Source organism: Choloepus didactylus, chromosome X (assembly GCF_015220235.1).
Source record: "Choloepus didactylus isolate mChoDid1 chromosome X, mChoDid1.pri, whole genome shotgun sequence".
Classification (NCBI taxonomy): domain Eukaryota; kingdom Metazoa; phylum Chordata; class Mammalia; order Pilosa; family Megalonychidae; genus Choloepus; species Choloepus didactylus.
In genome coordinates, this window is record NC_051334.1 from 50,743,604 (window position 1) to 50,771,316 (window position 27,713).

Consider the following 27,713-nt stretch of genomic DNA (forward strand, 5'->3'; position numbering starts at 1 on the left):
GAAGGTCCCAATCAGGCTCCCAAGACAAATATGTCCATCCTCACCAATCCCAAAGCCCCCCTGGGACTTCTCATAGTCAGGAACATCAAGGCCTGATGCTTCTAAGACCGTCAGCCTTTGTGAGTTTCTCCTTCAAAAAATCCCAGTTTCCCAGTTTCCAAGAATTTAGGATTCCAAAAATCTGCCATTGGCCCCATAGCTGACATTTGCCTTGAACTGTCCATGGGCCAGAACAGCACCAGACACTTCACACAAATGATCCCGTTTAATCCTCACCACGGCCCTTTGAGGTCCAGCTCATCATCATTCTATTAAGCAGATGGGGAAAACGGAGGCTCAAAAGTAGTCAAGCGACTTGCCCACAGAGGTCAGAGAGCTGGTGAGTGGGGTGGGGGATCTGCCTTCTCGGTGATGGGCTTTGAAACCCCCAGGTTTCCCTGAGCCCAAACGGTTTCAAGTCGTACATTCTAGGATGCAGCGCCTGGGAGGCTCTGAGTTTTTGGAGATTCCTCTGGGGCTTGAAGCTTGTAATGTTTTAAGTTTGTCCATGAATTGGTGGCTGCATTTCCTCACTTCCACGAGCATCCCCTCCAACCAAGGGTCAACCGGGAGACAAGCCCCAGGGGCTTCTCCTGACAGGCCAATGGCTGCAACTCCCATCGCCCAGCTCTTCAATGCCCTGCATGGCCCCCAGTTCTAGTCATCCAACATCCACTCCAATCCCTCCGCAAGGTGAGCTCCGGGCCTGGGGAAGAGAAATTGGAAACAGCTTTTTATTCACATGGTACACACCAAGTGGCCAAGACCCACCCCTTCACCCCTGAACCTGTCCTGTTTTCCTCTACCTATCCCCCAAGCTCTCACAAAAACAGAAAGCCTCTTTCCTCAACTCAGATTCACCCTTCTGGAAAAGCCCAGGGTGGGCCTGATGGCCTGACCTGGTAAAGACAAAATAAAAAAAGGTGACTAGATAGAAAAGACCTAAAGAAACAAAATCAGTTAACAATTACAAAAAAAAAAAAACAAAAAAAAAAAGCCAACAAAAAAGTCCAACCCAACCCAACCCTTACCACTATTAGTTCAAAATAAAACTTTCGCTGGTGGAGGCTTCTGAGTTGGTAAGACATATCTGAGACCCAAAAATGGCAGGGACCCTGTGTACAGCTGGTGCTTAATAGATGTTGTGGCATATGGGAGGGAGCAAGGGAGGAGGGGAGGGGCATGCTTGTCAGAAGGGGGCCTAGGGTAGCCGACTGTAGGGATGTCCCCAAGCTTAATGACCCCTGCTCCCTGTGGGCTTGTATCTGAACATTCCCAACCCCTCCCTTGTAACCTTAGACCTGGTTGGTGCCAGAAGACCTTGTTCCCTGCCCCAGCACCTGTCTTCTCCTGGGAGGGGATGTTGGTTTTCCCTCTCAAGATCAGAGGAAGGGGCTGCATCCTCCTCACACCCTCCCTAGACTGATTCTCCCTGTCACTCCGTTCATGATGGGGGGTGGCCAGAGAGGTAGGAGGAAAACTGATTGAGGGTGGTGGCCCAAAGAGTCCCAGGAGGTGAGATGTAGGAGGGGTGGTGGCGATGTTGCCGAGAGCCTGGATCCTTGCAGAATGAGGGCTGAGGGGCCAGGTGGGCAGAAGAGCAGAGGTCACTACTTCCTCTCTATATTGGTCTGTATCCTCTCTTGTGGAAGGCTTCAGAGGAAGGGAATTGGGAGGGCTGGGAGTGGGGGTTGGGGAGAGAGTGGAAGAGATTAAACAGAGAGATCAGGGAGAATCTCTGGAAAATGGACCCTTTGACAAAGACTTGAAGGAGGTGAGAGACGGAGATATATATATATATGTCTAGGTAGTTCCAAAGAAAACAGCCAGTGCAAAGGCCCTGAGGTAGGAGCATGCTTGGTTTGTTCAAGGTCTACTAAATAGGCCAGCGTGGTTAGAGTGGTGTGAGCGAGGGGAAGAGGGGTAGGAGGAGAGGTTAGAGAGACTAGGGGGTTAGATCATGCAGGACCTTATAGACCATGGTAAGGACTTGGGCTTTTACTCTGAGTGAGGAGGAAACCATAGGAGGGCTGTGAGCAGAGGAGGTATGGGGTCTTGTCATATGATTTAACCGGATCCTTCTGGCCGCAGAATGTAGAACGGACTGTAGGGATAAAGATGGAAGCAGGGGGACCAGCGAGGAGGCTACTGATGATGGTGCTGGCAGTAGGGGTAGCGAGGAGAGGGTGAATATTTTGAATGGGGAGACGACAGGATTTACTGACAGATGAGAGCCTTGGGACCAGACCAGAACACAGACAATGCTCACAGAGGGTAGGCAGGAATGAGTCCCTGGACTGCCTGCCAGCTGGAACTTTTAGGTGAGAAAAAAATGAAGTTCCATATCGTCTAAGCCCCCATTATTTCGAGATTCTTCTGTTACTTGCTGCTGAACATATTCCTTCCTGACCAGTGAGACCTGAGGACTGGGGGGTGGGGTGGGGTGTAGGGTTAGGGAGGGTAGATGGCTGCTGGGGGAGATTGCCTCCCTCCGAGGGATGATCTGAGGATTAGAAGAGATAACAGTATGCCAGAACAGGGCATGTAGCAGGTGTTCAATTAATCCTCAAAGGACACGCTTGGCCTAACAGTGAACACAAGCTACAATTCAGTTTCCACAGGAGGTGAGACCTCAAAGGGGGTGCAGTTCACTATATGGAGGAAGCAGGAGGATCAGCCCTCTGGGAGAGGGAACGGTAGGAGGAAAGGCAGGGGACTGCAAGAAGATGGGAGGTGAAGCCACTGTTGGGGTGAGGAGTGTGGGGTTGGGCAAGGAGGACAGAACCTTGGATTTGTGATGATATTAGTCAGTGTCCACCAACATGTCTAATCAACTCCTGGCAACATAGTCAGATTGTGTTTGCAAAAAAGAGCGAATCCTCCCGAAAGCTGTTTCTCACTTGGCCATTCATTCAACAATGGTGCCAAGTCCTGGAGAATGCTGGGGAGCATAATTAGGGGCATTCTGGACTAGCGGCACTGCTTAAACAAAGGCTAGGAGGTGGGAAGGGGGAACCCAGTGTATGAGACAGGAAGGCACTATTTGCTTGCTTGGGTCTCACATGAGGGTGTGGTCCAGGCTATCAGGGGCTCCGGCATTCACGGCCCTGGGGCAACTGGGAGTCACAGAGGGTTGGGGACCCTCCGCGAGAGGGATGCTCTTTCTATCGGCTGCCTGCATCCTATGGTTCTGCTGCCCCCACACGCAGGAGTCCAGGCTCTGCCTGCGCACCATCCTCCCCTCTGGCCTCCTTATTGGCTTGTCATCACCTCTTTCAAACCACCTACACCGCCCCCATTGACCCTGCTCCTTCCTGTCCCGCCTCCACATCCTCCCTTCATCCCGCTAACGCTTTCTGGCCTCCGCATTGGTTCGTCCCGTCCTAGCACTGCCCCTTAAGGTCTCAGAGCCCTCACCCTTCCCCCTTCCATTGGCTAGTCGCTTTCTCTCTTCCGCACTCACGCTCTTCATCTGCCACCCCTATTGGCTCCGCCCCTTTCCAGTCCCGCCTTCGTGGCTGCTCACATTCCGCCTCTCGGTCTCCGTCTAGCTTCCAATATTGGCTAGTTCCGCCCTGGCACCGCCCTAGAAGTCGCACGCTCACAAGCCTTCCCATTGGCTCTCTGCAGTCACTATCGTCATTTCGCCTCTACGCAATCCGTGAGCAGCTCTCCATTGGCTATTAGCTGACCCTGTCTCCCATCCCACCGCATACGCAGTCTAAGGAGCTCCCACTTTTCGGGCCTCTCCATTCGCTCTCTGCTGCTGCTGCTGCTGCTCCCTTCACTGGTAGCCATTCCATTTACCCCGCTTCCCACACGCCACTCCCTCTCAGACTTTCCCATGGGTGGTCCCGCTTCCGCTCTCTTCATCCCCTAACCCGTACCACCCCATTCCGGCCTCTCCATTGATCCCCGATCATCCCGCCTCCTCAACCAAGCCCTCTTGGGCTCCCCATTGGCTGCGTGCTTTGCCTGCTCACATTTCCCTGCTGGCGTCACTCGCACACGGCTCGCGATTGGCGCTCGGCTCTCTCCATCTTCCTCTCGCTGCGTGCGCACCCCCCGCGAACCACCCCGCCCCGCGCTGGCCTTTCCATTGACTGCCCGCCCCTACAAGCCCTGTCCCCGCCGGTGCCGCAGCCGGTACCGCCGGTGCCGCCGCCGCCGTCGATATGGCGCGCACGGCCCCTGTGGAGCCCCCGCTGCGGCATCTCGCGCCCCCCTCGCCGGCCGCGGGCGAGCCCCGCACCTCGGTCGAGGCGGCGGTGGCCCCGCGGAGGGTGCTGTTCGCCGACGAGGCCCTGGGGCTGTCGCTGGCGCAGCTGCGCCGCTACCGGCCGTCGGGCGGGCCCGGGGCGGGCAAGATGGCGGCGGCGGCGGGGCCGACGAGGACGACGATGGCGAGGATGGGGTGAAGGGGAGGAGGAAGAGGAGGCTGACCCCGAGCCCTCGTCGCTGTGTCCCGTCCCCGCTGGCGGGGGTGTTTACCTGGTGCCCACATTTTCGCTGCCGCCTGCGCCGGGCCGTCTGGAGCGCTTGGGGCGCGTCATAGTGGAGCTGGAGGCGCTGCTGCCGCCTCCCGGAGCAGTCCCCGGGGGGTACCGGGGTATGGGTGCCTGGCGGGCGCCCGCCGGTGCTGCGCGGCTTGGTACGCATGCTGAACCGCTCCTTCGAGAAGGCGGAGCACGTGCGGGCCTCACGCGACGGCTGGGCTTCCTTCTGCGACCACCCAGCGCGCTACGTACCGCGCAGCCCGCCGGGGGCAGGAGCGGGAAGAACAGGAGGAGATCCCATCCTGGATCAGGGCCTCAGCCTGGGCCCCGGGCAGGCGGCTGCCTCCTCGCCCGACGACGGTGGCCGCACCGACCGCTTTGCCTTCCAGCTGCCCTTTGCTGAGGGCGCGGGCAATGGGGCACGCCTGGACTTCGTGGTGCGCTATGAGACCCCCGAGGGCACTTTCTGGGCCAACAACCAGGGCCGCAGCTACACGGTCCTGCTCCGGATCGGACCCGCTCCCACACCCACTGATGCCGAAGGGCTGCCCCAAAAGCTGCAGCAGCTGGAGCCACAGCCCGAGTGCCAGGGTCCCGTGGAGGCTGAGGCCAGGCAGCTGAAGAGCTGCATGAAGCCAATGAGGCGCAGATAATGTTTGCCAGCGCCACCTCTGCCAACACAGGGCTGTGTCTAGGATGGAGGACAAGCATCCCAGCCCAAGAACCCTGCAGGCCTGCTCTCCAGGATAGGGAGGAGGGCGCATTCATTTAGGCAGTTAGTCAAAGAGTATTTGAGGCCAAACATGTGCTAGGTACTGTTTGAAATGTTGGGGATTCCTTTATTCAGCAAGTGATATATTGAGTTCCACTGTGAAGCCCTGAACAAGGCAGACATTTTCCCTACCCTCAAGGATCATACAGGCTCCTATGGGAGACATTTTTAAAAAGAAACAACAAGCAAACAGATAAATAGGGGTAAGGTTAGATGCTGAGAGGCAAGTAAAATGGAGTAAAGGGATAGATTGGGAGAGGATGGCTGCTTCAGACAGTGTGTTCAGGGAGGGCTTCTGAGGAGCCGAGTCCTGGATGATGAAAAGGAGTGAGGCACAGATATGGGGGGAATAGTGTTTGTAGAAAGGGGAACGGGGAAAACTCTTTTGAGGAGATGCCATTTAAACGAAGTCCTGAATGATAAGGAAGAGCAGTTAAGCACACATGGGGACAAGGGTATTCCAGGCAGAAGGAACAGTAAGTGCAAAGGCCCTGAGGTGGGGATGAGCTTGGTGTGAATGATGGACAGTGTGGCTGGAGTGGAGAGAAAACTGCAGTGACTTGGTAGTGTCGCAGTGGGGACCAAGGGCCTTGCCAGTGGGGATTAGGGACTCTGATCCCCATTTGAGAGAGAGCCAGAGACCAAGGTTCTAGGCATGGAGAGACTGGTTGAGGAAGTGATGGTGCCTGGCTTTTCTAATTTGGCCATGTCTGACCTTGAAGACTGTGCACTCTGTACTGTTAGGTTCTAATCAAGTCTGAGGACTCCTGTGGAGGTAAGGGGCTGAGCCATGCTCTCACAGGAAACAGTGGCTGTGGCAGAGTCAGAACAGATGGGGCCTGAACTGTAAGCTTGTGTCCCGTGTTTTATTTTTCCCATACCACCTGTGATCATTCAGCGGCTGGGACACAGGCACCCCTGATACAAGATTCTCCTAGGTTTCCTCCATCGAACTATGAGTTTTTTGTTTTTAAAGGCATCCACTTGGCCTGATTCTTTTTAGGGTCACTCAGGTCTAGCCTGGTGCTGGGGATCAGTAGATTCTCCCTGTACGTATAGGAAATGCGTAAATTTCACTTTATATGTGCTTGATCAGAAGCCCCTGGCTGTGGCAAAATGTTGGTGAATCTTCTGCTCTCAGTTCTGGCAGGGGCTTCTGTGAGTGGTTCAGAAAGGTCTCGCTCTGGGCTGGTAGGCAGATGTTCCTAGGTGAGTGAGCAAGCAGGCAAGCACCAATTTACCAAGCTGTGAGCCCTCATCGTGACCTGAAAGTTTAGTCTAAAGAGGGCAGGTAGCATGGCTTTCCTGTAGCATGAAGGGCATGGATTCTGACATCAGATTTCCTGGGTTCAAATCCCAGCCTTGCCATTTACTGGCTTTGTGACCTTGGCCAAGTCATTTAACTTCACTGTGCCTCGCTGCCCTCATTTGTAAAATAGAGGTAATTATAATACCCTCCCTCATAGGTTATGAGTAGAGCACCCAGAATTGAACCTGGCTCAGTGCCATATAGGTGTTAACTAGTAATTAGTATTCAGGGAGTCACACATATAGTTTCCTGGATTCCCCTCCTAAATTCTGCTTTGCCTGTCACCGGCTGTGTGGCCTGGCTTCAGTTTCCTCATCTGTTAAAGGAGGGGGGGATGAGAGTCACTTTGAGTGGTAGGATTAGATACAGCAAACCTGGGGCAAGTTAACTAAAGAAGTATGGTGGTATCTGTGAAAGATAACTGTAGCCAGCATTTACTGATCTCTGTGCTAAGAGCTTCAGGTCCATTGTCTCCTTGAGCCCCGCTGTGCTTGCTGTGGAGTGTAGATGTTATGACTGGTCCTGTTTAATAGAGGAGGAAACTTAGAGGGGTGAACTCATGCACTCAAGGTCACTCAGCTAGTGGGTGACAGGACCAGGGAAAAGATGCCGGGAGAATTTTTACTACGGAGACTTTTGAAGGCCTGGCAGGATTCAGGGCAAATTTAGGATTTCACACCTGGTGTTCCCAGCATGTCATACTTTCCTTTTGCCTTCTTGCTTTATTGATGTACGCATACCTACAGCAAAGTGTACTAATCTTAAGTGTATGGCTCGATGGACTGTTACCTATGTATACACTTGTGTACCCACCATCCAGACCAAGATAACAGAGCATTTCTAGCACCCTAGAATTGGCTTTCATTTCTCCCCAACTTTTCACCCCAGCCAGCTGTCTTGGGGGCCCTGTCTATAAGATGCGACAGTTTGGGTAACAGGGTTTGGTCATTTTATTAAAGAGTATGAAAGGAAGGGAACAGAGAAAATCTTTCAGGGCTATGTTAGGTGGAGAGGGTGTTTTTCTTTTGAACTACGTAAGTGGTTTTAAGGAGAAATTGAAGCAGCCTGTTCAGACAATTGTTTTGGTATCTGGCCCTGGGTCTGTGGTTCCTAACATGACTTGTGATATTATTTTAAGTGGGCAGATGGTTTTTTGATAGCTTCTTTATCTTTTGATCTCAGCTCTTGCTAAGGGGAGGTTGGTGCTCACTGCAGGATCAGTGATAAGGTTTTCTCTGTAGGTTGGTGGCTTTCTTGGCGAGTACATTTTAACTTATTGTTTTAAAACCTATATGTGCTGCTGGTGACTTGCTATGTTGAAGAACAGGTGCCCTTCCTCCCCTTGCTCCTCGTGTCCCAGCCATCTTGGAAGATGGTGGAGGATCTTGGGATATCCTTTCCCTGTGGGAGCCCCATCACAGAGGGTTTCCCATTCAGGAAATGTTGGTTCCAGGCCCACTGTTCACTGGGCATAGGTACATCAGATGGAGGCACCGGATAAACTCTGTGGTAGCCATCAGGGAGCAGCTCGGAAACATGAGTGGCTGCATTCCCTGGGTTGCTTTATCAGGCTTTTAAGATAACCCAGATGGGAGAGGGGTTTTAGGCTTAGAGATAATCCATCAACAAGCATTTATTGAGGGCCTACTGTGTGCTGGGCACAGTGGTAGGTTCAAGCAGGGAAAAAGAGTTGCAGCCTGGCCCTAAGATGTCAGAGGGCTGTGTGGTGGAACGAGCAGGTATGGAGGGCTTGTTTATAAGAAATCTGGCAGAGATCCTGCTGTTTGCAAGGCACTTTGCTGAGTCGGTTTATGCAGAGTCTCATTGAATCCTGACAGCATTCCCTGTGAGATGGATGGTTTTTATCCCTCTTTCCTGGATGAACAAACTGAAGCTCCCAGTGTGTGGCTGTGTGGGGAGAAGCACTTCTGGTCTGCCTTGGCTTAAACCCCTAAGGAGGTATCCTATTCTTAATAAAACCAAGAAAATCTCACCCTGGCCTTCAAGCACCAACCCCCACCCTCACCCTGTCTCCCAGTCTGACCTCTGCCTGCTCGTAGTCTCACCTCATACTGTTCTCTGCCTTCTCAGCTCCTGTTGCCATGGTCTTTCTGTTACACCAAGGGGCCTTGGCTCTTTCCTGCCTCAGGCCTTCGCTCATACCATTTCCTTCCCTAGGAATGTTGGTTCCGGGCCCTCTGCAGTCTTCTCAGTTGATTATTTTTTTTTTAAATAATTCAATTTTATTGAGATACATTCACAAACCATACAGTCATCCACAGTGTACAATAGTACCATTTGTTGTTCATAGTACCATTATATATTTGAGCATTCATCAGCACAATCAGTTTTTGAACATTTTCATTATCACACACAAAAAAGAATTAGAATAAAAGTTAAAGTAAAAAAGAACACCCCAAACATCCCCAAACATCCCTTCCCTCCCTTTTATTCATTTACTTTTTTTGTTTGTTTGTTTTAAATTCAGTTTTTTTATCTTCGTTTTATTGAGATATATTCACATACCACACACTCATACAAAACAAATCGTACATTCGATTGTTCACAGTACTATTACATAGTTGTACATTCATCACCTAAATCAATCCCTGACACCTTCATTAGCACACACACAAAAATAACAAGAATAATAGTTAAAGTGAAAAAGAGCAATTAAAATAAAAAAGAACACTGGGTACCTTTGTATGTTTGTTTGTTTGTTTCCTTCCCCTGTTTTTCTACTCATCCATCCGTAAACTAGACAAAGGGGAGTGTGGTCCTTATGGCTTTCCCAATCCCATTGTCACCCCTCATAGGCTACATTTTTATACAATTGTCTTCGAGATTCATGGGTTTTGGGTTGTAGTTTGATAGTTTCAGGTATCCACCACCAGCTACCCCAATTCTTTTTTTTTTTAAATCTTCATTTTATTGAGATATATTCACATACCACGCAGTCATACAAAACAAATCATACATTTGATTGTTCAAAGTACCATTACATAGTTGTACATTCATCACCTAAATCAATCCCTGACACCTTCATTACCACACACACAAAAATAAAAAGAATAATAATTAAAGTGAAAAAGAGCAATTGAAGTAAAAAAGAACACTGGGTACCTTTGTCTGTTTGTTTGTTTCCTTCCCCTATTTTTCTACTCATCCATCCATAAACTAGACAAAGTGGAGTGTGGTCCTTATGGTTTTCCCAATCCCATTGTCACGCCTCATAAGCTACATTTTTATACAATTGTCTTCGAGATTAATGGGTTCTGGGTTGTAGTTTGATAGTTTCAGGTATCCACCACCAGCTACCCCAATTCTTTAGAACCTAAAGAGGGTTGTCTAAATCGTGCGTAAGAGTGCCCACCAGAGTGACCTCTTGGCTCCTTTTGGAATCTCTCTGCTACTGAAGCTTATTTCATTTCCTTTCACATCCCCCTTTTGGTCAAGAAGATGTTCTCCGTCCCATGATGCTAGCTCTGCATTCCTCCCCAGGAGTCATATTCCACGTTGCCAGGGAGATTCACTCCCCTGGGTGTCTGATCCCAAGTAGGGGGGAGGGCAGTGATTTCACCTTTCAAGTTGGCTTAGCTAGAGAGACAGGGCCACATCTGAGCAACAAAGAGGCATTCAGGAGGAGACTCTTAGGCACAATTATAGGGAGGCCTAGCCTCTCCTTTGCAGCAACCGTCTTCCCAAGGGTAAAACCTATGGTAGAGGGCTCAACCCATCAAACCACCAGTTCCCTTTGTCTGTGGTCATGTTAGCAACCATTGAGGTGGGGTAGGCCAATGCCCCTGCAGTCTCCACAGGCTCCTCCAGGGGGCACTACACATTTTTTCCTGTTTTTTTTTTTGTTTTTGTTTTTGTTTTTTTAACCTGTTCTTCCTTTTTAAATCAACTCTACGGAAAAAAAAATTAAAAACAAACAAAAAACAAACAAACAAACAAAAAAAACAAAAAACAAAAAAGAAAAACATACAATAAAAGAACATTTCAAAGAGACCATAACAAGGGAGTAAGAAAAAGACAACTAACCTAAGATAACTGCTTTATTTCCAACCTGTTCCTACTTTACCCCAAGGAAGTTACAAAATATAGCAACATTTCTGTGAACTTGCTCCTACTATATCCATCAGAAATTAACAGACCATAGTCATTCCTGGGCATCCCCAGAATGTTAAATAGCTTATCTGTTCTTCTTGGATTATTGTTCCCTCTTCCTTAATTGCTCTCTATTGCTAGTTCCCCTACATTCAACATTATAAACCATTCGTTTTACATTTTTCAAAGTTCACATTAGTGGTAGCATATAATATTTCTCTTTCCGTGCCCGGCTTATTTCGCTCAGCATTATGTCTTCAGGGTTCATCCATGTTGTCATATGTTTCACGAGTTCGTTCCTTCTTACTGCCGTGTAGTATTCCATTGTGTGTATATGCCACATTTTATTTATCCACTCATCTGTTGAAGGACATTTGGGTTGTTTCCATCTCTTAGCAATTGTGAATAATACTGCTATGAACATTGCCGTGCAGATATCTGTTCGTGGCACTGCTTTCTGATCTTCTGGGTATATACCGAGAAGTGCAATTGCTGGATCGAATGGTAACTCTATATCTAGTTTTCTAAGGAACTGCCAGACCGACTTCTAGAGCGGCTGAACCATTATACAGTCCCACCAACAATGAATAAGAGTTCCAGTTTCTCCACATCCCCTCCAGCATGTGTAGTTTCCTGTTTGTTTAATGGCAGCCACTCTAATAGGAGTTAGATGGTATCTCATTGTGGTCTTAATTTGCATCTCTCTAATAGCTAGTGAAGCTGAACATTGTATCATGTGTTTCTTGGCCATTTGTATTTCCTCTTCAGAGAACTCTCTTTTCATATCTTTTGCCCATTTTATAATTGGGCTGTCTGTACTACTGTCACTGAGTTGTAGGATTTCTTTATATATGCAAGATATCAGTCTTTTGTCAGATACATGGTTTCCAAAAATTTTTTCCCATTGAGTTGGCTGCCTCTTTACCTTTTTGAGAAATTCCTTTGAGGTGCAGAAACTTCTAAGCTTGAGGAGTCCCCATTTATCTATTTTCTCTTTTGTTGCTTGTGCTTTGGGTGTAAAGTCTAGGAAGTGGCCGCCTAATACAAGGTCTTGAAGATGTTTTCCTACAATATCTTCTAGGAGTTTTATGGTACTTTCTTTTATATTGAGATTTTTCATCCATTTTGAGTTAATTTTTGTGTAGAGTGTGAGGTAGGGGTCCTCTTTCATTCTTTTGGATATGGATATCCAACTCTCCCAGCCCCATTTGTTGAATAGACCATTATGACTCACTTCAGTGACTTTGGGGGCCTTATCAAAGAGCAGTCGGCCATAGATCTGAGGGTCTATCTCTGAATTCTCAATTCAATTCCATTGATCTATATGTCTATCTTTGTGCCAGTACCATGCTGTTTTGACCACTGTGGCTTTATAATAAGCTTCAGAGTCAGGGACTGTAAGTCCTCCCACTTCGTTTTTCTTTTTTAGAGTGTCTTTAGCAATTCGAGGCATCTTCCCTTTCCAAATAAATTTGATAACTAGCTTTTCCAAGTCTGCAAAGTAGGTTGTTGGAGTTTTGATTGGGATTGCATTGAATCTGTAGATGAGTTTGGGTAGAATTGACATCTTAATGACATTTAGCCTTCCTAACCATGAACATGGAATATTTTTCCATCTTTTAAAGTCCCCTTCTATTTCTTTTAGTAGAGTTACGTAGTTTTCTTTGTATAGGTCTTTTACATCTTTGGTTAAGTTTATTCCTAGGTACTGGATTTTTTTAGTTGCTATTGAAAATGGTATCTTTTTCTTGAGTATCTCTTCAGTTTGTTCATTTCTAGCATATAGAAACATTACTGACTTATGTGCATTAATCTTGTATCCTGCTACTTTGCTAAATTTGTTTATTAGCTCTAGTAGCTGTATCGTCGATTTCTCAGGGTTTTCTAGATATAAGATCATATCATCTGCAAACAATGACAGTTTTACTTCTTCTTTTCCAATTTGGATGCCTTTTATTTCTTTGTCTTGCTGGATTGCCCTGGCTAGCACTTCCAGCACAATGTTTAGTAACAGTGGTGACAGCGGGCATACTTGTCTTGTTCCTGATCTTAGAGGGAAGGCTTTCAGTCTCTCACCATTGAGTACTATGCTGGCTGTGGGTTTTTCATACATGCTCTTTATCATGTTGAGGAAGTTTCCTTCAATTCCTACCTTTTGAAGTGTTTTTATCAAAAACGGATGTTGGATTTTGTCAAATGCTTTTTCAGCATCTATTGAGATGATCAATTGATTTTTCCCTTTTGACTTGTTAATGTGTTGTAATACATTGATTGATTTTCTTATGTTGAACCATCCTTGCATGCCTGGAATGAACCCCACTTGGTCATGGTGTATGATTTTTTTAATGTGTCTTTGGATTCTATTTGCAAGTATTTTGTTGAGGATTTTTGCATCTATATTGATTAGGGAGATTGGCCGGTAGTTTTCCTTTTTTGTAGCATCTTTGCCTGGTTTTGGTATTAGATTGATGTTAGCTTCATAAAGTGAGTTAGGTAGTGTTCCATTTTCTTCAATGTTTTGAAAGAGTTTGAGTAAGACTGATGTCAGTTCTTTCTGGAAAGTTTGGTAGAATTCCCCTGTGAAGCCATCTGGCCCTGGGCATTTATTTGTGGGAAGATTTTTGATGACTGATTGGATCTCTTTGCTTGTGATGGGTTGATTGAGGACTTCTATTTCTTCTCTAGTCAGTCTAGGTTGTTCATATGTTTCCAGGAAATTGTCCATTTCCTCTACATTATCCAGTTTGTTGCCATACAGTTGTTCATAGTATCCTCTTATAATTTTTTTAATTTCTTCAGGATCTGCAGTTATGTCACCTTATTCATTCATTATTTTGTTTATATGGGTCTTCTCTTTGATTTTGTCAGTCTAGCTAGGGGCTTGTCGATCTTGTTGATCTTCTCAAAGAACCAACTTTTGGTGATGTTTATCCTCTCTATTGTTTTTTTGTTCTCTATGTCATTTATTTCTGCTTTAATCCTTGTTATTTCTTTTCTTGTACTTGGTTTAGGATTGGTTTGCTGTTCATTTTCTAGCTTCTTCAGTTGATCCATTAGTTCTTTGATTTGGGCTCTTTCTTCCTTTTTAATATATGCATTTAGTGCTATAAATTTCCCCCTCTGCACTGCTTTTGCTGCATCCCATAGGTTTTGGTATGTTGTGTTCTCATTTTAATTCGTCTCTATATATTTAGCAATTTCTCTTGCTATTTCTTCTTTAACTCACTGATTGTTTAGGAGTGTGTTGTTTAACCTCCAGGTATTTGTGAATTTTCTAAGTCTCCGATGGTTATTGACTTCTAATTGTATTCCATTGTGGTCAGAGAATGTGCTTTGAATAATTTCAATCTTTTTAAATTTATTGAGGCTTGTTTTATGTCCCAGCATATGATCTATTCTGGATAAACTTCCGTGAGCACTAGAAAAGTATGTGTATCCTGGTGATTTGGGATGTAATGTTTTGTATATGTCTGTTAAATCTAATTCATTTATCAGATTGTTTAGGTTTTCAATTTCCTTATTGGTCCTCTGTCTGGTTGATATATCTATAGGAGAGAGTGATGTGTTGAAGTCTCCCACTATTATTGTGGAAACATCAATTGCTTCCTTTAGTTTTGCCAGTGTTTCTCTCATGTATTTTGTGGCACCTTGATTGGGTGCATAGACATTTATGATTGTTATTTCTTCTTGTTGAATTGCCCCTTTTATTAGTATGTAGTGGCCTTATTTGTCTCTGAAAACATCCCTGCATTTAAAGTCTATTTTATCTGAGATTAATATTGCTACAACTGCTTTCTTTTGGCTGTAGCTTGCATGAAATATTTTTTTCCATCCTTTCACTTTCAGTTTCTTTGTGTCCCTGTGTCTAAGATGAGTCGCTTGTATGCAATATATTGATGGTTCATTTTTTTTTGATCCATTCTGCGAATCTGTATCTTTTAATTGGGGAGTTTAATCCATTTACATTCAATGTTACAACCCTGAAGGCATTTCTTGAATCAGCCATCTTATCCTTTGGTTTATGTTTGTCATATATATTTTTCCCCTCTCTCTATTAATATCCTTTATTGTACCCATACTGAATCTCTTTAGTACTGAACCTTTCTCCAGGTCTCTCTGTCCCTTCTTTGTTTCTCTGTCTGTAGGGCTCCCTTTAGTATCTCCAGTAGGGCAGGTCTCTTGTTAGCAAATTCTCTCAGCATTTGTTTGTCTGTGAAAAATTTAAGCTCTCCCTCAAATTTGAAGGAGAGCTTTGCTGGATAAAGTATTCTTGGTTGGAAATTCTTCTCACTCAGAATTTTAAATATATCATGCCACTGCCTTCTTGCCTCCATAGTGGCTGCTGAGTAGTCACTACTTAGTCTTATGCTGTTTCCTTTGTATGTGGTGAAATGCTTTTCTCTTGCTGCTTTCAGAACTTGCTCCTTCTCTTCCGTGTTTGACAGTGTGATCAGAATATGTCTCGGAGTGGGTTTATTTGGATTTATTCTATTTTGAGTTCGCTGAGCATTTATGATTTGTATATTTTTGTTGTTTAAAAGATTTGGGAAGTTTTCCCCAACAATTTCTTTGAATACTCTTCCTAGACCTTTACCCTTTTCTTCCCCTTCTGGAACAGCAATGAGTCTTATATTAGGACGTTTTATATTATCTATCATATCCCTGAGGTCCGTTTGGATTTTTTCAATTTTTTCCCCCTTCTTTTCTTTTATGCTTTCATTTTCCATTCTGTCATCTTCCAGGTCACTGATCCGTTGTTCAACTTCCTCTAGTCTTGTACTATGAGTGTCCAGAATCTTTTTAATGTGGTCAACAGTTTCTTTAATTTCCATAAGATCATCTATTTTTTTATTTAGTGTTGCAATGTCTTCTTTATGCTCTTCTAGGGTCTTCTTGATATCCTTTGTATCCTGTACTGTGGTCTCATTGTTCATCTTTAGTTCTTTGAGTAGCTGCTCCAGGTGCTGTGTCTCTTCTGATCTTTTGATTTGGGTGCTTGGGCTTGGGTTATCCATATCGTCTGGTTTTTTCATATGCTTTATAATTTTCTGTTGTTTTTGTCCTTTTGGCATTTGCTGAACTTGATAGGGTTCTTTTAGGATGCGTAGACCAATTGAAGTCCTTATCTCTAATTTATCAGATCTACAGCTTCGTGGAGTATACTTTCTCTAACTAACCAGCAGGTGGCGTCCACGAGCCACCTGTTCTCCACAAGCCAGTTCTCCCCTGCTTTGCCTTTGTGGTGAGTTGGGGAGTGAGTCTTGTGGGGTCCAATTGGTGTACCAAGCTTTCGTGTGTAGTTGGAGTTACCCGCCCTGTATATGGGGCGTGTTTCTGGGCAGTCAGGGAGGGTGGGTGGCTCTAACAATGAAATCTCCCTGATGATCCTGGAGTTTTAAAGCTGCTGCAATAATCTAATCCTTCAGTTCAGTCCTGCCTCAGTTTGTCTCTGCCACTGACCCACAAGTCCTTGGTATTGGCGTATGGCTCCTGAGACTTGTAAGTGGGTCCTTCTTCCAGGCCGTGCACCCCCTGGTCCTCTGTTGAGGGATGACTGTGCTATGTCACGGGTAAGTGCCGTCCCCCCAGGGCGGTTCTGGGCTGCTGGGCTGTGTAGGGAGGCTCCCAGTCTGCTGAAATGATGGCTGAATGGGGCTTTGTTAATTCACACTGCTCCACCTTCCTAACTCTGGGACAATCAGCTGAGGTTGCAGGGATGGCTAATGTCCACGCCCAGTTTTGTGGAGTGTGCCTGTTATTTGAAGCACTTCCGTCACACTGGGTTGTCTGGGGCAGCTCTGGGCTATGGGGCTGGCGATGGGCAGGAGTGTTTCCTGTCCACCAGGATGATGGCTGTGAGCGGACACCCCCCTTTTCTTGGGAAGTTGTGGTGTTTAGTGAAATTTCTCAGCCAGTGGATTATTGCCTTTTGTCTCAGAGCTCTCTTAGTTCTGCTCTTGTCTCAACCTGCCCAAATTGCAAGTCTTTGAAGCTTTCTGTATTGGTCTTCTTAGAGTAATTGTTTTAGAGAAAGAAAAAAGGATTAAAAAAAAAGAAAAGGGCCCTCCTCAGAGATCTAATGGGCCATTGAAATGCTAAGAGACAAAGCAGCCAGGGCCATTAAGGAAATGTCCACAGGGCAGAGAGATCAGCTTTTCTTCGGGATTTGCATATGCGCCTCAGGGCCTGAGCTCTGCCCTTCCCCTTTCTATGTTCACCAGAACTCCAAAAATCCTCCGCTTTTATTTTAGAGTTTTTTGTGTTGTTTTTTTTTCTATGCCTGTCTCCTCTCTGCTGGGCTGGCTGCTCTCAGATTCTCTGGGCTGGCTGCTCTCAGATTCTCTGGTGTCTGGTCTCAGTCTATCTATGGTTGGAGTTTGGATCAGTAGAATGAGTTTCTGTTAAGGGCTGCCACTGCAGTTCTCCCTTCTCCTTCCCGGAGCTGACAGCCCCTCCTCCCACGGGACTGAGCCTGGCAGGGAGGGGTGCGGGTCCCCTGGCCGCAAAAGCTTACAGATTTCGCTGATCTCAGCAGTTCGACATTTTCATGAGTGTTGTATGAAGTATGCCCAAAGTCAGATTGCTCTGTGGTGTCCAGTCCACCCAGTTCCTGGCTTTCTACCTACTTTCCTGGAGGAGTAACTGAAACATACAACTCACCAGTCCACCATCTTGCCCCACCCCTGATTATTTTGTTTTAAGAGTACTTTCTCAGGGGAAGTCTCACCATTCCAACCTCTTCAGGCCCTCCGAGTTTTGTCCATAGCACCGATATTAGTAGACTAACCGGGTCAGCGAATGTCAACAGCAGAGCAAATAGGCATCGCCACAAATCCAGGTTCATTTTCCATGCTTCCTGGCTGTCCTGCTGTATTTTTCTGATCTTGCGTCTCCTCTTTGATGTGACTTTTTCAAATGTTCATTATCTACAGACTTTACCTCCTGCTTTAAAAAAACCAAGATAGAAGCCATAAGAACGGACTCCCCACAACTTGCAGCCCCCGAGCTCACAAACCTGATTTCCCTCCCTTGTGTTTCAGGTGAGAAGAGGCCCCTTGTCCCTCAGGCCAGTTCCCCTGCCTGTGTTCTGTGTCGCATTTCCTGCCACTTGCTCCAGAATCAATGTACTCAATTACCCTTTTTCTTTCCCGGCATATTCTCAACTGCCTTGCTCACCGGGATCCTCCTGGTTGACCTTTTTATGTGCTAGCATCCCTCCTGTCTTGAAAAACTTCCTTGATCCCCTGTTCTCTCCCTCTGCTCCTGGCCAACACCTAATCACCCTCCTTCCCTTTACTGCCTAACCCCTACACTTGCCTTCTCCACTCCCTCAACCCCATGTCCTCTTCAGCCTCCTGCACCTGCCAGATTCTATAGATCAGTCTTTGGTTTTCATCTTGAAGTGGTTGACCACTCCTGCTGAAACTACTTTCTTCCCATACCATCTTTGAGACCATCCTCTGCTGCTTTTCCTCTTGCCTCTCTGTCCCTTCTCTTTTTCTCCTTGCTAGTTCTTCAGTCTTCTGTATCCAGACTTGGCGTCTCTGCTTGGTTGATGTCCCAGAGATGCCTCAAACTCACCTTGCTTAAGACTGAATTCATCAAACACCCCCTCCAGTGTTCTGAACAACCTCTCATTTCCTACACCCTACCCTTCCCTGTTTTTCTTCTAGGCATCCTTAAGCCCTCCCTGACCCTGCAGTCTGGGCCAGGGCTCCTTGTTAGGGTGTTTCCTTTTCTAAAGGACGCTGACCTCAGTCTGTAGTTAGATGTTCTTGAGGGGACTACTGATGAATATCTCTGCCCTGCTAGACTGTAAGCTCCGTGAGGGGTAGGGATGTGGTCTGGTTTTGTTCGCCTCTGTATTCCCCATGAGGCCTTGCACAGTGCCTGACACTTAGCAGGTGCTCAATAAATGTTTGTTGAAAGAATGAGTGTGAGTATTTTCTTTAATGACTTCCTCCACGCCAAACTGTAAGCTCAGTCGGGTTGGCTCACCATTGTGCCTCCAGGCCTGTCCCTGGGGCTGAGGCACAGTATAAGGCCTTGAATATGTTTTAGGAGCACCTATAAGTGAATGGATGGGGACCCAACTTGATAACCAAGTCAGCGGGCTTAAGGGAAACCGAGAACAATGGAAGTTGAAACAGGACAAGTCAGATCATCTCAGTTGTTTGGAGAGTGAGGGTTTAATATGAAAGTGAGCCACTTTTATTCCATGGAAACCTGAGGGGCATCATTGTTAAGGAAGGGGGTGGGAGTGAGACCACCTGCTAAGAAAGTGTCAGGGCTGGGATTTGAACCTGGGCGGTCCTCTAGTGCCCCAGTTCTTAATGTGGTGCCAGGCTGGGTGGTGTGTCTTACCAGCTGGGCAAAGCTGGGCAGGTTGCTTTCCTTTTCAGAGCCTCAGTTTCCTTCAGTGGGAATATGGAGTTTTTACTGTGTGTTAAGCACTTTACAGGCAAATTTTGAATATTTACTCAATTCTCAACAACTCTAAGGTAGGTATTATGGTTATACCCTCTTTACAGATGAGGAAACTGAGGCATAGAGAGGGTAGGTAAATTGCCCTAGGTCACACAGCTGGTAAGTGACAGAGCTGGGGTTATTCAAAATTGCATGCCATGACCCTTTATTGATTTGCAAGATCAATTTATTGGATTCCAACAAACATTTTAAAAAGAGGAAGTATTGGAGTGCATCACATGTAGTGATGGTAAGTATTGTTTCGTGAACAAGCTGTTTTCAGTCATATATGGATATATATTTACACATGTATGGGTGTGTTGGGTTCGGATGTAAACTGTATTTATTACTGTGGGAACTGGCCCAAAGAATTGTGAAGTCACTGCTTGTAAAAGGAGCTCATAGCATGATAAACTGCTCTCCTCCCCCGTCCCTGCTGGATTGTCCGTAAGTCATGGAATTGAGGCTCCCACAGACTTGTTGGGGAAGGCAAAGCAAGACCCCACCTGACTTGGTGGCTTTCACAGTCACCTTCAGACCCTGTTCTTTTCAGAAAGCAGATGGCTCAGGGTAACTGGGATTCCAAGTGTCGTGGGGCAGGTTTCTGAAGCCACCTGTCCCCCTGGAGAGTCAGCATCATTCTTCAGGTTGACTGCCTGGGAACCGGGGTCTGCTGAGTTTCTCTTTGGGTTTCATCTCATGACCCACTTTGGGCTGGCAGGGTTCTTTGAAAACATGAGTGCTGAGGGGTGTTACCAGGACGGTGGGTGGCAGCGATGGTGTTAGTTGTGATTTGACTGCTCTGAGAGTCTGCTTTGCTTTTCTCCACGGGGCTAGTCAGCCCTGTGTGCCTTGCTCACTGTCCTGTCTCTGGCGATTCACCTTTCTGTTCTGTCTCGGTCGGCTGGGCTGGGGTCAATGGCACCTCTTCCCTCTCACTGCCTGGTTTCCCCAGATACTGTCCAAGGTCAGCAGCTGTCAGGTTTCCTACTGGAAGGAGGAATTTTCATGCCCAGGAGACTGGCTTGCAGGCTTGAGATGGCCTCTTCTATGGCTATACTGTCCTGACTAATCATCATGGTCACCCTCTGAGAAGGATAATGTGTGCCCAAAGTGTCCCCAGGTCTGTGTGCTGGGGACCCTGTTCTCTCTTGGCCCCCGACTGCCCACTGCCCTTGAGGAGGTGCCATTTGGCATTTGTGGGGCCAGTGCCCAAAGATCAGGTTTTCTTGAAAATTAGCAGGCACACTGTAGGCACAGTTTTGTTCTTAATCTCCTCCCTCCCCAGTTTTCTAAGAACCCCTTTTCTCTGTCACTGATCAGTGAGTCAGTATACATTTTTACTTGATTTTCTCTTACTATCCTCATTTTGATTAAAGTCCTAACTGCCCTGGGATTTTTTTTTTTTTTCTGTGAAATTTCAGAGATAATTATTTATTTTTTTTAACCTGCAGTTTCAAACACTCTTTGAAATGGAACCCTTTTCAGATGTTAGCAATGTGGTGTGTGTAGTTAGTGGGTGGGGAGACACAGTTCCTCAAGCCTCAGTTTCCACATTTGTAAAAAGGGAAGGGTGTTGCTTTGAAGGATAGATGGGAAGGTAGTCAAATGACTTGGTGTATCAGTGAAAAGGACCGACGTTGGAAAAGGTGAATGATAAATGTTGGTGCCTCCTTGCTTTCATTTCCCTGACTTGGAAGGTAGGGAGGGTGACCTGTTTATTCTGCTGACTTCGTGGCTCTTGGGATTGGCTGAATTGCTTGACCCGGTCTTTGGATGTCCCCCCTCCTTTCACTCTCTTCAGCTGTGGAGGAGATGCTCTGGGGATTTGTATTGTGTTTGTTTTGCTTCTCTTCTTCCTCTGACTGAATTGTGGTGCTCTTTCTCTGTTGGCTGGCTGCTTCCTGAGTTTCCCCCTTTTCTCTCTCACTTACCTCCATCTCTGTAGTGGCTTCTAGAAGCCTGACTGGCGTGCAGGTCAGGGCTGGGCCAGATGGCAGGGGAAGGCTTGCTTGGTGGTATTCATTGGAAGTAAGAGCTGGGTTTCTGTCTGTTTGTGGGTCTTCTTCAAAATACTTGATTTAGGAGATCTGAGGAAGATGATGCTTTTTGTCCCAGACTGCACCAGCAAAAGAAGTCAGTAAACACAGACCAGCAGAAATTATGTGGAGCCCCAAATCCAAAGACCTGGATTTTAGACCCACTGAGTGACTGACATAGGACCAAGCCGGTTTGTCTGAACCCCCCTTTCTCATCCAGGATGTGCAGGAGTTCACGCCTGGGCCCCCAGAATCTCTCATTCGAGGCCCTGTAGTATTCTGATTCAAATACCTCTGGTGGCATAGGCAAGCCCAGTTCATGGAGAAAGACAGATGGTCCCTTCAATGCTTCCAGACTCTAGACCCATGTTCGTGGTTCAAGTGTCTTCCCCTAGAATACTAATAAAATGCACTTCTTGTAGCCACTTCTGTGTCTGGTGGTATGTCCCAGGAAGGCAGGGAAACTGGGAAAGAATATGTGGGGAAAGGCAGGTCCAAAGAAAATTCTGTGTGACAGGAGAAAGAGGGATCCTGTTTATTATCAATGCCTCCCTCTGTCTACTTCTAGAAAGAATTAGAGACCCAGTCTCCCTTCTTTAAGCAGCAGTTTCTTAGTTAAGGGCACAGACTTGGGAGCCGGAAGGCCTGGGTTTGGATCTTGGCTGCATGACCTTGAGCCATTTACTCTGCCTCAGTTTCACCTTCTGTAACATGGGGATAATAGTATTACCTATTCAGAGGATTGAAAATACCTATTGCATAAGGTTGTTGTGAGGATTAAATCATTACATGTAAAGCACTTTGAACAGTGCGTAATCATAGTTAAGTAGTACATAGGGTTAGGTTGTGATATTCTGTTTCTGTAAAGATAACATTATGACATTTCAAAAGATTGTGACCGTTTCCAGAAAAGGCAATATTGGCACATTGACTCTTAGGAGAGAAAAAGGTCTGAGCAGTTAGTTGCCTTAGGTCCTTTCAGGTCTCTGAACATGTTTTACTTAATGCTTCCCTCATTCGCCTTAACCTGTAGACATTTAATATTCAATTGTGAGAACAAGAACAGTGATTTCTACAGGATGCCCATGACCCTGCCCCGGCGGGATCTGGCTGAAATACACTTGGCTTATGTTACTCAGACCTTGGGATCTGACTTGTCTGGTGAAGGAGGAAGCAAGACCAATAAATATCTACTGCTGAGTCAGCCCCTGCTCTGTGCCAGGCTCTGAGGTTTGGGGCTTTATATCCTTGTTTCTCTTGGCTCTCCTGTGCTTGATGTGCACCTCTTGGCTCCCTTGTGCTCCATTTTACAGGTGAGGAGGGTGAGGCTCAGGGAGGTTAAATGACATGCCAGGCTGATAGGGGTGGGGAGCTGGGGTAGGGATCCAGTCTTCTGACCGTGGGTGTCTTCCTTTTTCTGCTAACCCCCTTCCCGCTCTCCGTTTGCTTTCCTTCCTTCCATCTGCTGCTTCCTGTGTCATACAGCCTTCTCTACCTGCCTTTTCTAAGAAGAGGTGGTTTCCTTCACAGCCAGGACTATATCCCAAATAAACAATCCAGAGTTGATAAAACTGTTGAGAAGGTTGATAAAATGATGCTCACTGAAGCATGATTTGAGATAGCAAGAAGGAAACAGCCTAGCTGCTCAGTAGAAAGGGAATAACTACTGAAATTATGGTGAACCCATAAGACATGATTATTAAGCAGCCTTTTAAAATATTTCTCAAAGTATATAACGATGTTTCTTATTGTTAGAGGAAGTTACGTCTCTAGAATCTGAATGATTTTAGAAAATCCTTAGAATGTGTGCAATGAAAACTTTCAAGATGATAACAGTGGTTGTCTCTGGCTGATGTGTGATTTTTTTGTTTTTGTTTTGCCTGCTTCTTTATCCTTTCTTGTATTTTGCAAATTTTCTACAATGAGCCTGTCAGACTTTTATAATTAAGAGAGAAAAAGAGCTAGGAGGAGAGAAAACAGCAGCTGTCAGGCAAAGATAGGGCCCCCCACAGAGGCTTGGAAGGTGCCAGTGAGTGGTAGAACTGGCTACTCAGGGTGTCAGATCCGTGTACTCTCTCCTGTGTCCCCCAGGCCTAATGAGGACGAGCTGAGGATGAAGAGTGCTGAGGATAGTATCCCTGCTGTGGGTAAGCAGTTGGCAAGCTGTTGGAGTTCTGACTCATATTTACCATTTCTTTCTTCCGTCCCTTTTCCTTTTCATAAAGCTGAAGAGGCACCCTCTGCCTTCGACTGTCACTGAAGGCTTCAGAGGCAAAGCTGCCAGTTTGGCCAGAATAGCAGATTTTCTTAACCATGTCAGTCCTGCTATAATTATACACCTACTTCATCCTGACGGTGCCCTTCTCTTCTCTCCAGCAGCAGAGCGTCCTGATGTCCAGGAGTCAGTGGGTCCCCTGGTAGCCCCCACCCCTCTCTGTCCGTGGCCCCAAATGACACTTCAGGTAAGCAGACCCTTGCAAGCCTCTGGGTGTAGGAGGGTCACAGGAAGAACACAGTTGGGCTGGAAGGCGGGGGTGGGGGAGGGGTGCTGATTCACCCTGGGTCCACTCTAAGTCCGAGGGAGGTCACAGAAATCACAACCTCAGGGGAGTGGTAGAAGCAATTATTCACCTCAGCTTATGGAGGTTTCATTCATAAAGTCAGCAAATATTTATTGAGTTGTTCTGTGCCAAGTACTATTCTGGACACTGGGAATACACAGTAATACGCAAAAACTCTGTCTTCATGGGACTTCCATTTGAGAGTGGTGAGGCAAAAAATCATAGTTAAAATATATAGTATTTTAGTTGATGGTAAGTGCTAAGGAAACAAAGCAGGGAAAGGGGGTAGGGAATGTGTGTGTGTGTGTGTGTGTGTGTGTGTGTGTGTGTGTTGCAACTTTAGATAAGGTGGCCAGGGAAGGCCTTGGTGATAAGTGAGATCTGAAGAAGATCTGAAGAAGGTGAGCGAGTGAGCCATGTGGATAATTAGGGGAAGAATGTCCCGGGCAAGTGCAAAGGCCCTGAGGTGGGGCTGTGACAAGTGTGTGTGAGAAGAACAGTGCAGTCAGATTCTGGAGATATATTTTAATATATGTGCATGTGTCTATGCATATGTGTATGTATTTAACTTTTTATTACAAAAATTTTCAAGCATATGTAAAAGTAGAATTGCATAATGAACTCCTATATACCCATCACCCAGCCTAAACAAATATCAACACATGTCCAGTCCTGCTTTATCTGTATTATTTTACCTATACTCTGCTTCCATTCCCTACAGAATTATTTAGAAATAAATCTAGACATCTTTTCATCCACAAGTAGTTTGGTTTGTATTTCTAAAAATCAAGAATTCTTTAAAAAATACATAACTACCATACAGTTGTCACACCTCAAGAAAATGAACAATAATTCCTTAGAATCATCAAATACTTAGTCAGTGTTCAAGTGTCCTTGATTATTTCAGAAGTGTTTTCAGATCCAAACAAGGCCCACACATTGTGTTTGGTTGATGTGTCTCTTTAGATTTTAAAATTATGTTGATTTACCTCTTTCCCCCTTTCTTACCTTGCAATTTACTTGCTGAAACAAACCTTGTTGTTTGTCCTGTAGAGTTTCCCACAGTCTGGATTTGGCTGATTGCATCCATGTAAAAAGGCATTTATTGTGTTTCTCTGTCTCCTCTAGTTCTTGTAAACTGGTAGTAGGATGGAAAGGATTGATTACTTCAGATTTGATTTTTTTTTTTTTTTAGTGCTTTGTATTTCCTGTTTCATCATATCAGATGTACATGATATTTGGGGTCTCTCCTTATGATATTGAGATTGATCCATGGATTCAGGGTGTCAGCCTGATCCCTCCATTATTAAATTCCCCATTAGCTTATCAACTAATGGTTTTAGTTGCCATCAATGATTATTATCTAGATCCATTACTTCACTGAACGAAGTAAATTGGTGATATTGTAATTCTGTTATTCCCTCTTCATTGAATTCTGTTATTGCCTCTTCATGGAATTTTTCTCTAAAGGAAAACTTTCCCCATCAACTGTTTGGTTATCTTAAGGTATAAATTTATACAGGAAAAGGAGTATAAATACTTTATTGTTTCCCTTTTATTTACTAGTTTTTAGAAAAAATGAACTCCGCCAAAAGTGACCGATTTGAGGATTTGGGGTTTTGGTGTGTCATTATTAACTCTTGGATTTAAACGTATTTGAGTTGCAATCCATTGCAATTTACTATTATTATTATTTTTGATGCTTACATCAAACTATCTCTGGCTGGGAGGGGCTTATTTAGGTTGGCTCTGGAGTCCTTTTGACATGTTCCCATCATTCTTTGAGCACTTCCTCACATTCTTGTATGACAAGAGGTCCCAGACTTATCTTGTAGTTTCCCTGTCCCAAACCTGGAAATACAGCCATTCTGTGAAGGAGCTCTTTTGATGGAGAATGATATTTAACTGAGACCTGGGCAAAGGTATGCACATAGTTTCTGGGTCTTTTCAAACAAGAGAGCTAGGAAATCAATTTTTTTTTTCTTAAAAGAAAATACATCATGAGTTCATATGGATATTCTGGATCTATGGTAAGCCAACAGTATTTACCGATTTACTGATGGGGCCATTCACCAAATATTGATTCCACTGAATTCCTCAGTCTTGACTATCATCTGTCGGAAGCCATTCCCCCCTTTACTCCATCTTATTTTGTTACATTATTATAGAGGACATAACCTTTGGAATTTGGAGAATTATAGAGGGGTTTTTAACGAGTTCTTGTCCAGAAACTCTCTTGGGGCTGGGCGTGGGCTGTCACCAGTTCTCACTGTCTCTGCTTGTCCCATCCCTTCCTCTACTTCATTCTCTTCCATTTCCTTCCCCTTCCCCTCCTTCCCCCCCTTCCCCCCATGGCTCTAGGTTTCTGAAGTTACAGTGACTGGCAGCCCCCCAGAGGAAAGTGACGTCCCCAGAAGCAGTCCGCTTGTGGCTTTCACAGAGGTCCCCCTGGCACCGGCCATCAGGATTCTTCCCTCCTCCCCTCTCTGTGGCCTGGGTGGCTCCCCCAGGGACCAGGCCTCAGGGCCCGATGTGAGTGAGGGGGCAGCTGGGCTCCTCCTGGAACCTAGCCAGCAAAAGGTGGTGGCCACATGGGAGGTATTGAGTGCAAATGGAGGGGGCCGAAAGGATTCCATGGTGGGTGCTATTATGGATGAGCCCCATGGGGGTCTGGAGGTTGTGAGTGGGTTGGAGGAGTTGCTTGGCGAGGACACCATTGACCAGGAGCTCAAGCAGCTTTACCTGTCCCACCTGAGCCGCCTGCAGGCTGCTGTGGCTGCAGGTGGAGAGGGCCCTACGGATGGGGGGGTGTCCACCAGCCATCCTCTGGGTGTACCCATGGACCGCGACCTGATCTTGAAGTGGCCTGGCCCTGAGTGAGCCCTGAACAGTGCCCTGGCTGAGGAGATCACACTGCCCTATGCTCGGCTGGGACTTGGTTTGGAGCTCATCAAGGACACTGAGGACCCTGATGAGGAGGGGGAGGGTGAAGAAGGGCCCTCCGCTATGCCTTGCAGCCCAGAAGGGGACAGCCCCAAGGATTCGCCTCCGGAAATCCTCTCTGGGGCCCATTCTGTGGTAGCCACTATGGGAGATGTGTGGCTCCCATGGGCAGAGGGCTCGGGATGTGACAACCCTCTGGTTCTGGCTACTGATGGTCAGTTCATTGGGGATCCAGAGAAGGGGATGGGCCAGGACACTTCCTCTTTGCACCTGAGTAAGGAGATAGCTGGGGTGACCAGCTTCCCAGGGGAGCCCGTGACGGAAGCCCTGCTGGAGCTCATCACCTAGGGGGGAGGCAGCTTGGTTCCCATAGCTGGCAAGGAGCCGGCTGCTCCAGTCCTTATGCAAAGGCGAGAACCCAACCTCCTGAGTCTCTTGGGGGCTAAAGGCTCTCATTTCAGCCTGTCCAGGCCCTGTATGACTTCCCACGAGGAAGAGGGTTCTGGCCCAAGGCTTGAGCCCCAAAAGAGATCTCCTGCCCTAGCGACCCCTGCAGAATGTGTGTCTGTTGCCTCCCCAGCTACGAGGGCCCTTGGCTCAGACCCTGGGGGTCCTGGCTGGGCTGGTGGTGGTCCCTGTGGCTCTGAATAATGGTATGTCCATCCTGGTGCTTGCACTGTGCCTCTCTCTGGCCTGGTTCTCGTAGGGGTTGCTGGTGGGATCAGAAATAACAGGCTTCCCTCTCTCTGGGGTCTGGGGAGGGGGCAGCCCCTACATTCTCCCCAGAGTGTTAAGATGAGATATTGGCCTGTGCAGTGAGGGGACCTTGGCCCTTTGCTTCAGAGAATGCTTGACTGGAGAGAGGCCTTCTCGTCTCTGAGCTCTCCAGTCAATCTCCCATGGTGATACCTGTAGAGAGAAAAAGGGGGCAGATGGATGTTGTGAGCGGAAAAACTTTCAAAATGGAACTGGGCATGT

General features: G+C 46.5%; 1 pseudogene; it reads left to right on the forward strand.

The window, feature by feature from the left end:
* The first annotated feature begins 4,214 nt into the window (after positions 1–4,214).
* Positions 4,215–27,492, forward strand: LOC119522828 (annotated as a pseudogene).
* The last annotated feature ends 221 nt before the right edge of the window (positions 27,493–27,713 follow it).